At 42.3% G+C, this 14089-nt stretch overlaps 2 long non-coding RNA genes across 2 annotated transcripts in view; one reads left to right on the plus strand and one right to left on the minus strand.

Annotated features, from left to right (window-relative positions):
- The window catches only part of LOC115097451, a 311652-nt gene that overhangs the window by 264733 nt on the left and 32830 nt on the right, over positions 1 to 14089 (plus strand). The gene's annotated exons all lie outside the window — the stretch shown is intronic.
- The window catches only part of LOC115097406, a 30210-nt gene continuing 19111 nt past the window's right edge, over positions 2991 to 14089 (minus strand). The window contains exon 2 of the long non-coding RNA XR_003858279.1: positions 2991 to 3293. This is a non-coding gene — a long non-coding RNA (uncharacterized LOC115097406). The remainder of the gene's footprint in view (positions 3294 to 14089) is intronic.

Raw genomic sequence — 14089 nt, forward strand, 5'->3', positions numbered from 1 at the left:
GTGGCCACTCTTTCATAGTCTTTGTTGCCTTTAAGGTCTTCACTACCTGCTGACCAGTTGACTGTAATTACATAGAAACGACGGCAGAAAAAGACCGATTGGCCCATCCAGTCTGCCTAGCAAGCTCCCACATTTATTTTCCCATACTTATCTGTTTCACCAACCACCAAGTTCAGAGCCCTTGTTGGTAACTGATTCAAATGTCCTGCCATCCCCTGTCATTGATGCAGAGAGTAATGCTGGAGTTGCATTAGGCTTAATGGTTAAAGGTAGTAACCGCCGCATCAAGCAAGTTATCCCGATGCTTATTTATCCAGACTGCACAGATCAATGCCTTGTTGGATGTTGTCTTAATGTAAATCCTCTTTTCCACATTTATCCCTGCCGTTGAAGCAGAGAGCAACACTGTATATGCATTCAAAGTGATATATCAGGCTTAATTGGTTTAGGGTAGTAACCACCATAATAAGCAAGCTACCCCCATGCTTATTTGTTTACCCAGATTGTGAAGTTCAGTCCTTGTTGGTTGTTGTCTGAATGCAAATCCACTTTTCCATATTTCCCTCTGCCGTTGAAGCAGAGAACAACACTGTATATGCAATCAAAATGATATATCAGGCTTAATTGGTTTAGGGTACTAACCGCCATAATAAGCAAGCTACCCCCACGCTTATTTGTTTACCCAGATTGTGAAGTTCAGTCCTTGTTGGTTGTTGACTGAATGCAAATCCTCTTTCCCACATTTCCCCCCTGCCGTTGATGCAGAGGGCAATGTTGGAGTTGCATTAACCGTGAGAAGGCTTATTGAGTAAGGGTAGTAATCACCAGGTAGTAGCCTCCGTTCCAGTAAGCCACCCCCATGGCTCTTCTCTTCATTCCCATCCTCTAGCCTTTACGGATCCAGTGTTTATCCCATGCCCCTTTGAAATCCTTCACAGTTTTAGTCTTCACCACTTCCTCCGGAAGGGCATTCCAGGCATCTACCACCCTCTCCGTGAAGAAATACTTCCTGACATTGGCTCTGAGTCTTCCTCCCTGGAGTTTCAAATCGTGACCCCTAGTTCTACTGATTTTTTTTCCAATGTAAAAGGTTTGTTGACCATGGATCATTAAAACCTTTCAAGTATCTGAAAGTCTGTATCATATCACCTCTGCTTATTTTCTAAACATTTATTGCACGTGAAAATGCTTTTTTGCATGTGATAGGATTTAAATTAGCTGGAGGGGAGGAGTCGGGGTGGGGAGGGGGAGGAGCCGGTAGTATGGCAAATAGCTACATCTTTTACAGTGTTGCTATTCACTGCGAAATTGCACTGCCGCAATGCGAATGGCTGCGGCCTTTTGCAGGCCCGCCCCTTCCCCCCCCCCCTTTTGCGGGATTCATCATTCCACAAGGAATGATGAATCCTGCCCAAAGGTAGAAAACTTAAATTCCAAAGAACAATATAATCTGATGCATGAAGGAATTATAACATACAGTTAATATTACAAATATCTTTAATAAATGATTACAAAACGCTTTATAATATTCCAAAATCAAAAAGGAATCGGATACAATGAAAATACATACAGTAAATGTTATCAATACTGATACATATATAAGCTCTGTTTTTATGAGTGTATATGTACTCACACACAGAGCACTTCTAACTAATTTCTTACCAACAAAGACAGAGACACTTTATGCATATGTTACAATGTATCATACATAGTCAAACATTGTGTCACTTTCAGTACAAGCTTGCAATATACAAACAATGTACAAAGCAATTAACAAGCCTGTATCAGAAGATAGTGAAAGTATGCTTGATTGATATATGTTAAATGAATCCTGGAGATCTATCCATTGAAAAACTAAAGCAAAATAGGTAAATCCTTAACAACTTGCTTATTAATGGGAGTACATGTGCTGTTATGACTATTAAAGCTGGCGATGAAAGAAAAGTACTGTAGTTTTCTACATAGTGAATCTTCCACACAGGATAAGAATGCAGCGAGATCACTGTACATGTTAATTGCTTTGTACATAATTTACTATATTGCAAGCTTGTACTGAAAGTGACACAATGTTTGACTATGTATGATACATTGTAACATATGCATAAAGTGTCTGTCTTTGTAGGTAAATTAGTTAGCACTAGAAGTGCTCTGTGTGAGTACACATATGAGCTCTGTTTTTATGAGTAAGTATTATCAGTAAGTATTGATGACATATTTACTGTATGTATTTTCACTGTATCCCGATTGTATTTTGTAATCAGTGGTTATGCGCATAGCCAGGTTTGTTTATAATTCTATTTAGTGGTTTACTTAGGACAATAACTTGCAGAATGTGTCTGCTTTACGGACAGTAGCACACTATCTGAATCCTCCCAGATGTTCTTAGTTTCCTCGATGTTCTACTCATTTAAGTCATGCTTTCAGAAAAGTAGAATAAAAATATTTTTTAAAAATTCCAAAGAAAGAGGCAAAAGTGGAAGAAAATGAAGGAAAACTTTAAAATTAAAGAACTGCTTCAAAATTGAAAAAATCTATTTCTAATGGATTTGCACTTTTACAATGGCCCTCATTATAGGGCAGTATAATCTCGAGGAGACAAATGAGTACCATGGATTTTATAAATATTATTGCACTTGTTCTTAATGATTCAATGCATGATTCACATTTTTGCCCAAGAGCAATCATTTCTAATCCCTGAAATGAAAATCTAAATACAACTCCTTAAAGTAATATACTCCATATGTCTAGGCAAAAATAGATGCACTGATAATGATTTTACTTGTAAAAACTTGAAAAACAAAACTCACCTTCTCCAAACTAAGTATCAAAGTTAAAAACAGTGGCTGGTAAGAGATGTGAATTGCTAACACTATTCTAACATTTCATTCCATTCAAATGACTTTCTTCCTGTAAACTGTAACTCAATAAAGAAAGGTAAATTCAGCACCTGAGAAGGCGTCAATACTCAAAACTAGTGAAGTGAAAGCATGCCCGGTCCTGAATACATTTTATATAGCAAGTTAGTTTAGGTCATTAGCAGTTGGAATGAACTTGACTCATTTGATCAACTGTTCCAAAATTAACAGATTTAAGAGATGATATGATATGAAGTCTTGCACAATCCATTGTTGTGATATACAGACAAGCTATGCAAGACAACAATTGGATTCAGATCATTTCCCCAATGGCACAGTTCTGCTTGGTGGGCTCCAAGGAGGAGGTGGCTCATCTTCCAAAATAACTTGAAGCTTTTTCTGTTTTTTTGATATGATTTCTCGCCTTTCTTTCTTTTCCTGCAAACAATATATACAATTACAAAAATGTAATTTTGATAACAATGTACATAAAAAGAAATCTAAAGACAATACTATATGTACTGTATTATCCTGAGGAATTGCTGTTAGCAGAAGCTGTGTCTGTTGGTGGGTAAGCAGAATTTGAATATTGGATTGCTGGGAACATGTGCTTAAATGTCTCAAAAGAATCTGTTTGAGGGTTGAATTATTACCGTGTTGTATATTTGTGTGTTGGGAAAGTAGTGTGCGAGCTTGTGGTAATCCTGTGTAGTTTAAGGTTAAAATGCAATTCTGAGTGCAGAAAAGTGAACAAGTAAACATTGATATTTGTTCCCTATTCACCCTAGTCACAGTTTTTGAAATATAGATTATTACCCCTATTAGGAGGAAATGTTTCAAAACAAGAATCAATTAGGGGTTTCCCACAATATGCAATTAACCCTGATTTTAGTAATTGATTAATTTTTGTTCTATTGCAGATCATTAAAAGACTAGCATAAAATACACCTGATAAAGTTAAGGGTTTTTAGATTTGATTAAGCATCCATACTACTTAAACAACTTGCAAAACTTTAGCAACTTAACAAAATTAACATGTAGACATAAATCCAGCAGCAAGTTGGGGGGGGGCCTATCCAACTTTTGCACAGAGTGCCACATGCATGATTATCTGTCTGCTGAATGTGTGCACCTGGCTCTCAGAGAACAAATATGATCTCTGAAGGCCAGAGTAACAGACCTGTGGTAGCTGAGGCAGACCAAGAGGTATACAGAGGAGATCTTCAGGAACAGGGTAGAGCAGTCCAAACTCAATGCTGGTAGCCCCTGTTATGCTTTCACAAAGCAAGGTTATTTTGTAGGAGACCATCATATAGTGTGGCAAGAAACGATCCTGTAAGCTAAGACCTGCCCATCAGCTGATACCTTATCTTCTGACACCAAGGACCTCTTTCCAGGGGCATATACCCAAGATGGAAGAGTTATGACTGCTGTTTCAGTTAATGATTCAATGGTTAGGAATGTAAACTGCTGAATGGCTATTTTGTGTGAGGATCACTTGGTATCTTGTCTGCCTGGAATGAAGGTAGCAGACCTCAGGCTTAACCTAAAAAAGATTTTAGAGAGTGCCAGGGAAGTGCCGGCCTCTCACAATACATGTGGATACAAATGGCAAAGGAAGGTGCAGAAGGGAGGTTTTGGAGGCTAAATTAAGGCTTTTAGGTAGAAAATTGAAATCCAGAATCTCCAGTGTAGCATTTGCAGAAATATTCCTCATTTCACACACAGGACCCCAGAGGCAGGATAAGCTCCAGAGTCTCAATACATGTATGAGAAGATGGTACAAAGAAGAGGGCTTTAGATGTGCCGGGAAGGGAGAGCCTATTCTGGCAGGATCGAGTTCACCTTAACTAGGATGGAACATGGCTGCTGCCATGGTTGCACCAAGGAATGATACAAGAGCAATATGTTTTCAGTTTTATTCTCCATTCCTTTTTGGATAATTTCAAACATTCTATTTTCTTTTTTGACCGCCGCCACACACTGAGCTGAAAACTTCAACATATAGTCCTCAAGGACTCTTAAGGTTCTTTGCTTGGATATTTAATCCCAATACAAGTGTATCTGGTTGTTGGTGCTAACTTTTAAAAAGGGAATAGATGAGCTTTTAAACTTGACCACTAGGGAAAGCCAATAGCCACCCAGAAGTACATGGGTCAGAAAGAGGTATCTTCCAAGGTTACTTATAAACAGGAAAGACAGAATAGATGGATTTAAAAAGCACATAAATATAAATGACTCCAAATTGCCTGTATCATCTGCTAATATTTGTGAATACAAATACAATTAGAAATACAAACATAGTTTTGTGCAAAACTTTAGGCACCTCTAGTCCAATTGAATGTTTCAATGAATTTCTAAGTGAACAGAAGCTGACAAAACCTTTATATGGTGCAAAGTTAAACACGAAGTGAAATGGAATTCAAATGCTGTGCGGGCCACAGATATAATTAAAGAATCAATTTTTCAATTTTTAAATGATACCGCATCAGCAAGCCAGACAACGGCAGTGAATAAACACTCTATTGCAACCAGAACGGGACAGCTGTCCCGTTCTAGTTGCAATAGAGTTTGAGACGTACAAGTCCACATAGAAGCACCTTTTCAGCAATTTATCAAACACTCTTGAAGAAGCGATCCTTGCATCGCGAAACACCGGCCGCTGTCGGGAAATTTATCTTTTGAAGTTTACTCTCGGGGACCAGCTGACATTCTTAAACTATATTACATTTCAAAAGACATTCTTTATAACATCTCACCGCAAGTGACGAGTAGTCCGGACGGCAAGTGTTTATTCACTGCCGTTGTCTGGCTTGCTGATGCGGTATCATTTAAAAATTGAAAAATTGATTCTTTAATTATATCTGTGGCCCGCACAGCATTTGAATTCCATTTCACTTCGTCTTTTTTGATTTGGGTTTTGATTAATAAGACGAGCGCCGCAGTTCTTTGTTGTATTGCAAAGTTAAACACTACATCTTTCTGCAAATTTGCTAATTTTAACAGCTTGAAAAGAATAAAATAGTGAACAACAATATGGCATGTGCAAAGGTTAGGGTAACATTCCAGTTGATTCATTACTAGTTTTTTAAAAAGTTGTTAATAAGGCTCAAAAATCTGGTTGACTTGTTAGGCCTTTAGTTAGTCAGGTGAAGACAATTTCATGGTTGAACAAATACTATGATCCTTCTAACCTCTCAGGTTGTGATTGTTGTTCTGCCTCCTCTAACCCACAGCTGTCTGAGCACTTGAAAATGAAGATAACTGACTTTACAAAGCAGGGAAAGGCAATAAAAAAATCTCTAAATACTTCCACAGCTAGCAATTTCAATTCCAAGCACTTAACCTACTGTAACGTTGGCCATCCCTAATCACTGATGTTTCCATGGCTGTAACAGAATGAGCCTTGACATGACCCCCATGATGCAGTCCCATCTGTGCATAACAGAAAGAGATGGAATCTGCTAGCCAATTGGCTACAGCAACAGCAATGCCCAACCTATTCCTATCAAAATAAAATATTGGGTGAACTCCAGACAGAAGGCTAATGTTATGGCTGTGGCTGCTGCGGCCGCTGTGCTGTGCTGCTGCGGCCGCTGCGGCTACTGGCTGCTGCAGCCTCACCACCAGGGGTCCTTCAAGAGCAGGCTCTCCTGACTGGGCCGGTCCATCTTCCTTGTTCTCTCTATGTTCTGGATTTCCCCTTATAACCATGCCTGGCAGTTCCCTCGGTGCTTCAGCATCGAGCTCGCCTGGGCTCCCTGCTCTAGCCTCCCTTGCTTGCTGTGCGTGTGGTCTTTGGACCCTGCTTTTCCTTGCCTTGTGCTGTGTGGTCTTCGGGCCTTCTATCCTGCTTTGCCTTGCCTTGCGCTGTGTGTGGTCTTTGGGCCTTCTACCCTGCTTTGCCTTGTCTTGCGCTGTGTGTGGTCTTCGGGCCCTCTGCCCTGCCGTATGTGTGTGGCCTTCGGGCCCTCTGCCCTGCCGTGTGAGTGAGGCCTTTGGGTCCGCTGTCCTACTGTGTGCGTGTGTGGCCTACGGGCCCTCTGCTCTGCCGTGTGTGTGCCCTTCGTGCCCTCTGCCCTGTGTGGCCTTCGGGATCTCTGCTCTGCCGTGCGTGTGTGTGTGGCCTTCGGGCTCTTTGCCTTACTACTAGGTGCCCTGACCCAGCCTGGACTCTGACACTGTTGCCTACCGCCTGCCCTGACCCAGCCTGGACTCTGACACTGTTGCCTGCCACCTGCCCTGACCCAGCCTGGACTCTGACACTGTTGCCTGCCACCTGCCCTGACCCAGCCTGGAATTTGACACTGTTTCCAGCCATCCCTGTCTCTCACCACCTGGAGCCACCCTTCTGGGTGGTGTTCATGACACTGGACCAGAGCTCAGCGTAACAGCTAAGGCTCGCTTGTAGTCCAAACTGTGCAGTGCTCGTTCGCATTGGTGCAAATGGGGCCTGCGAAAGAATGTTGCAGGATGATGGACTGGTTAAGATGGAAGTCTGTCACCACCTTAGGCAGGAACTTAGGGTGTGTACGCAAGACTACTCTGTCATGATAAAACTTAGCATAAGTTGGATAAGTCACTAAGGTCTGGAGTTCACTGTCCCTGCGTGCTGAGGTGTCTGCCACCAAAATTATGACCTTCCAGTTCAGGTTCTTCAGGTCACAGGTATACAGTGGCTCAAAAGGAGCTTTCATCAGCTGAGCTGACACCACGTTGAGGTACCAAAACACAGAGGGAGGCCTTAGGAGAGGCTTCAACTGAAGCAGGCCCTGCATGAATCGTACCACTATAGGCTATACAGGGATGGGCGTACCATCTACTCCATCTGCATTGAGATGAACTCTAACGAAGTTGGTTTTTAAGCCAACTTCCAATAGGTGTAGAAGGTAATCAAGCATTTTTTTTTTATGGGGCAAGAGAATGGATCTAGGGCCTTCTGCTCACACCACACAGAAAACCTCCTCTACTTCAGTCCATAGGACCTTTTAGTGGAAGGCTTTATAGAAGCCACCAGATCCTGAGACACATTCTCTGAGAAGACTGAGTGGTTGCAGGATTAACCTCTCAATATCCAGGCTGTAAGCGACAGGGACTGGAGGTTGGGATGCTGCAACCTGCCTCGATCTTGCGTGATGAGATCTGGGGAAGTTCCCAGAATGATCAGTCTTCGGATGGACAACTCCGTAGGAGAGGAAACCAAAACTGTTTTGACCAATAAGGGGCTATGAGTCTTCGCCACTAAGGGAATCAGAGGATATGCGTACAGAAGACCCTTGCCCTGTACAGGGAGCAGAACTGAGACACCTTCCTGTTGCAAGGGGACATAAACGAATTTACGTCTGGACTCCCCCAGAGGTGGAATTTCCAATTCGCTACCCCCTAGTCCAGGGATCACTCTTTTTTTAAATTATTTATTTATTAATTTTCAATTTACAATGAGTAAATAATTCAAGTTACATTATTCAAATTTCTTTGAATATTTTTAGGCATACAGGATAATTCATATTCAAAACCATAAACTATAAATATAAACAATTAAATGAATTACATTACCTGTTTCCTGTTACCAAACAAAAATGGGAGCACAGAGCAAATTTAAACCAAATATAATAATAGAATTACTCAAATATGACAAATTCGTAGATATAATATTATTACCAACTATTGGTTAGATTAGGTATTATTTTCCCCCCTTTGGTTCCTTCGTTCTTCCAGGAAGTTCTCTAAATGAAGTGGATCATAATACACATATCTTACTCCTTCCACCCGCATGACACACTTACAAGGGAATCTTATCATTATCTGAATACCAAATGTCCTGGCAATATTAGCTAGAGCAATGAATCTTTTCCTTTTTTCTTGTGTCTCTTTAGAGACATCTGGATAAATCCAGATTTTTTGTCCCAAGTACAGAGAGGTTCTTTTCAACATAAAGGCTTTTAAAACCTTGTCTCTGTCTGAAGACAATGCAAACTTGACCAAAAGGGTACCTCTCATCTCTATTTGGGAACTATACGATGTTTCTATTAGCTCGGTTACATTTAAGGAAGTATCCAACTGCTCTGAAGTAGTAACTTTCTTTTCATTAATAAAATAAACATTAGTAATTAGTGGGAAATTTTCCAGCTGCCATGTCAAAATTTCCAAAAAATAATTTTTCAATTGTTCTCTCGTGGAGACCATCTTACATTTGGGCAAATTAACAAATCTTAAATTAGAATATCTAACATGATTTTCCAATAATTCAACTTTTTTATTTAAAGCTAATTCCCCCTTAATTATTGAAGATTGCACCTTTTTTTTATAGAGGAAATATCCTCTTGCACTTTTGTCAAAGCTGTCCCATAGTTAACAACCATGGGATTCAAATTTACTAAAACATTTTGCATCTCTTTAATACTAGTATTCAACTTCATTATATTATTTTGCAACATATTCATAGCATGCCATAACATTTCCACTGTCACAGTTTTTGGATTACCTAGCAGGGCCTCGGGCATGTGAGGTGAGAAAACTTCATTAGTCTGTTCCTGGACTATGTTGTTCCCCAATGGGGGACTTAATACCATTCCTGTTGATGGTACAGAGATCCTGGCTGTTTCCAAGATCTCACCAATACCTCGCACCTCTCTAGAGGGAAGGAGTCCAGAATCCTTCACCCTGATCTTGCAGCATCCTCCCATCTCGGTCCTCCTCGAACGAACTCAACTGTTCCAACGGTATCCGTGTATCAGTTGTGCCAGAGACCATGATGGGAATGCTGATTTTCGGAGGTGGGGGAATAGTTGGAGCTCCAGGACTTAAGCTCACTTCTCCCAATAATGGTGGGGTTTGCTCTCCTCCAACCATTATAACGGGACTCTCCGGGGTTGAAAATTCTACAGGTGGGTAAAAGTTAGTCAACATTGTTTGTAATGGGGAAGGTCTGGCAGGGGTCGAGGCTTCCGGAAGTACCTTCCCCTTCTGCTTTGTATGCGGCATAACTAACTTAAAATGAACAAGAAAAAGGAAGTCCAAAAACAAATTGGTTCTTTTACTCACTATTCCTGCAGCAAATACATCAATGTGGAGTTAGAGATTCTGACTGGGCATCACACCTACATCCACATCAAAGAGGAGAGGCACCTTCGCCGGCCTAAGCCGGTCCAAGCTGCACGCCCCGACGGCGGCAGTGCGCCGTCTGCCACCAAATTTATGCACAGACACTCTCCTCCGACGTCATCCGGCTCCGCCCTCTCACAGCCAGAGGGGGGTCGGGTCACTCTCCAAGGGTTCACTGCGTGAGGTTCGAGTTGTTCCGGGTAGTTTTTCCAGCGGATGTAGGTAGGAGCTGGTGCCCCTCAATCTCTCTCTCTCTCCTGGGCTCGTATCTTATAAAATCCAGCGTACTTTTGTTCGCACCTGGTGCGCGAACAAAAGTACGCGCTTGCGCAAAATTATAAAATCTACCCCCAAGGGTACCAGGACATGATCTCGGAACAGACTGCAGTCTCGGAACAGAGACTGCAGTCCAGGAACAGGAACAGAGACTGCAGTCCAGGAACAGACTGCCCACAAACCTGGCTTAGATATTAATACTTCCGCCATGAATAATATACTCCCCCTAAGGAAGCAGGTGGTCCAGTAAATGGAACAACTGTTGCATGAACCAGGACTCCCCTGTCCATTGACAGGGTTATCCCTAAAATGGGGACATATAGCTTGCAAGCCACTGCAATCAAAGAGTAGCACCGCTGTTGCGGAATCCCTCGTCCCCCAACTTCCTCAATCATGGATATGGCAATAGATTGAAAGGCATACTTGCCAATTTGATGGACTAGAACCCTTCTCACTGAGGTAGAGTCCCGCAGGTGAGAATGACTGACAACAGTGGTCCTCCACGAAGAATGCCCATCGAGCTCAGCAGGTATAAAAATTGACTCCTGGATGGGAGAAACCCCTAATTTTCATCAGGGAGCTACCCTGAAGAGGAGACTCCTAGTATAATGGGGAGACCGAATTTGGAATGGCTCCCTCATGAACTAGACCCGCTGTGTATTAGGGCAACCTAAGAAGAGCGCTACCGTCCAACCTGCTCTCAGATCCTGCGAGGAACCGAAAGCAATGCTGAGCTCCATTGTCATACTAACTCCCAATGGACTGGATAGGAACAGTGTGATGACAGCTTCCCAGGACCACTGGGGCTCTGATTATCGCATGATGGTGGGTGGTGTTCTATGATGTGTCACCCCTATGGTACTCCCAGTACCTGATAATGCTCCAAGAAGGTGGGCACAGCCTTTGAAATTGCATTGGGAATAGCGCACTGCCATTTCCCTCATGGAATGGCAGCAGCAAAGTCCATGGTGATCAACGCTGCCCCTGGTACTCTACGGTCATGTCCTGTGGCATCTATGGGCATCCAATGGGGCCCATAGCGCTTTCACGCTCATTAACAATGGATCGCATCAATGGCACCAAACAATGCTACTCCTAGGGCTTCAGTGGTGCTTGACTGTGACTTGATCAATTTGATGGTATATAGCACCATCCCCGGTGCCACAGGAACCTGCAGACATTGACAGCCCAGTGGCATCGATACAGACCCTGGTGCCCGAAGGCATCGATGGACCTGCAGTACCAAGGATACCAGAGGTGCCTGCAGTAGAGGCTCTGCAGCCCCAAGGTTGACTATGTTGCTCAATGGAGATCCTAGTGCTTCACAGATGGTGCTTGACATAGCCAGCAATGCCATTCGTTACCACCCTAGACTAACACGCCCAATGACCTCCATGGCAGCCTCACACCTCGATGGCATCTATGGCATCAATGGTATCGAGGCAGCTCCGCACCATGATGGTCTCGAGGCCACACAATGTGATGACCTCGAGGGCGGCCATGACATTGAGGCCACACACATCGATGGCATCGAGGGCAGCTGCAGCATCGAGACCACACACCTTAATGGCCCATGCATGCACCTCATGGCATCAAGGGCAGCTCCAATGGTGTTGAGGGGGACCATGGCACCCAATGGCAGTCCTGGTCCCTGATACTAGAGGTCGGTGCCGCTACTCCACCACTTTGAGGCCCAAGGCCTCGATGACTCCGATGCATTGATCCACAGATGCCTACAGTACAGAAGGCCCTTACAACATCGAGGGCAGTGACCATGGTGATCAATGGCAGTCCTGGTCCCCGACACGATCCTGACATCGACGTGTCAAATCATCGGTACATTGGTCACAGATGTGCGCGGGCAACATTTACTGGGCATGGCACCAAAGGTGCAGCAGCAAGCTGCTTGCCCAGGGTCCTGCTCACTCTCTCTCACAAGGAGACTGTGCTGCCATCACAGGCAAGAAGGAGGGGAGGCTACGTCATTAACAGATCTTGCCCATGGAGACTAGTTCCTTTGAATGTGAGGAGAATGAGTTCTCCCCCCCTCAAGAACGGTGTAGTCCTCAATCTCTTCACTGTTTGAACCTCCATCGATACCGATCGATCAGTGAAATGAAATGGAACTCCAGCCTGGGTACAACTCAGGTGAGTCCCCAGGCTCAGCAGCCTACATGGATCACCATGGACTGCATGCTGTCAGTCCAGCCAGTACCTGATAAAAGTACAAAAAAACAGACAGAGCAAGGAGAGGACACAGATATCAAACTGCAGGTGCAGTATTTATTTAATAAGAGATAGTATTATATTTTGCCAGACTGCACAGTGTCTAAGGCCTACCATGTGGATGGCAGACAGTGGAAAGAAGAGGAAAAAAAGGAAAATAAAACTACTGTAAGGTAAGGGAAAGAAAAACAGCTGCAGCTGACGAAAAAATCACTTACAAAAACTGTGAGGAGAGAGCAAAGCCACCATGACACACACAGCTCTGCGGAAAAAAAAAAACCCACTGAGGGACTCTGCCTAGGGGGCAGGATGATAACTATAGCTGCACATGCTCAGTAGGGCATGTTTGAAAGTTCTAGAATCTTTGAGATCAAAATTCTGGACTAGGGCTCCATCCGATGAGGTCACCCATGTGTGAGGAGTACCATCCTGCTTATCCTCAGAGAAATCACTATTTACTTGGCTTTAAAAATTACCTTCTTTAAACTAAATTTTAGCAATAACACAAGCTACAAAAAACTAAATTGTTAACCATTGCAAAAACCAACTATTTAGAACAAAGTTGTAGAGAATCTTTTGTTGCATATGCAGAATGAAGAGCCATTATAGAAATGAAAAACAACAACGATTGATGAACTTCAAATTGATGTTTTTAAACTTATAGAAAATTATCAAACCTGGTGCATCAATGGAAAAAGTAAAAATGATCAGTTTTATATCAATACAGTATTAAAGTTATAGAAAGGAAATTTAAAATTTAGAATTTCAAGTCATTTATGTAGTGGTCAGTTTCTGATTTCATTATAGCTACAAAGTGCAAACACTGTGGTACGCTTGTAAGGGGTTAAACTGCATAGAGTGGCATTTGTAGCCAAAACCATCAGTGGCACACTTGCATGAGGGTAACCTGTATGGAGCAACAATTACAACCCCAAAATAGACATGATATGACTTCATCAGAGTTCAAAGAAAGGATGGGGTAGCCAACATTGAGATGAATGTGATGGTCTTGGCTATGCTTGGGGACAGATATGAAAGGAGGGGCTGACAGATCTAATGGAAGATGCAAGGGGGATTTGATGTTGAGTTGCATTTGGGAATTTTATATGATTATCTGTCAAGAGAAGATGAGTTTCAACTGGGCTGAATGGATGGCTATTTTGGTATTTTCTGTCATCATTTACTAAGATCACTAAATATTAATTAGAGCAGAAAATTACCACAAGGGGGCCAATGCAATAAAACTCATGCTAAGAAAGTTTAGCATGTGCTTTCAAAAAATGTTTTCCCATAGACAAAATGGGAGAAAACCTTAAGTAAAGAGGCCCTAGGGCAGAGCTTTCCAAACTTTTCATGTTGGTGACACACTTTTTAGACAAACATAATTTCGGGACACAGTAATTCAGTTTACTAGCAAACCAGAGGTTAAAGGTTAAACGAACTAAATGGATTTCGACAATTTATGTATGTTTCCTTAAATATATACATAATAAAATGTTTCACGACACAACCTATCTTGTGAAAACCTCTCATTTATATTAAAAATATATAATATTCCAAGCTTAATGTTATTGTTCTAATTTATGAATAACAATAATAAAACAAAGTTATTGTGTTATTCAATTTAC

The sequence above is a fragment of the Rhinatrema bivittatum genome, chromosome 1 (assembly GCF_901001135.1).
Source record: "Rhinatrema bivittatum chromosome 1, aRhiBiv1.1, whole genome shotgun sequence".
Taxonomy (NCBI): domain Eukaryota; kingdom Metazoa; phylum Chordata; class Amphibia; order Gymnophiona; family Rhinatrematidae; genus Rhinatrema; species Rhinatrema bivittatum.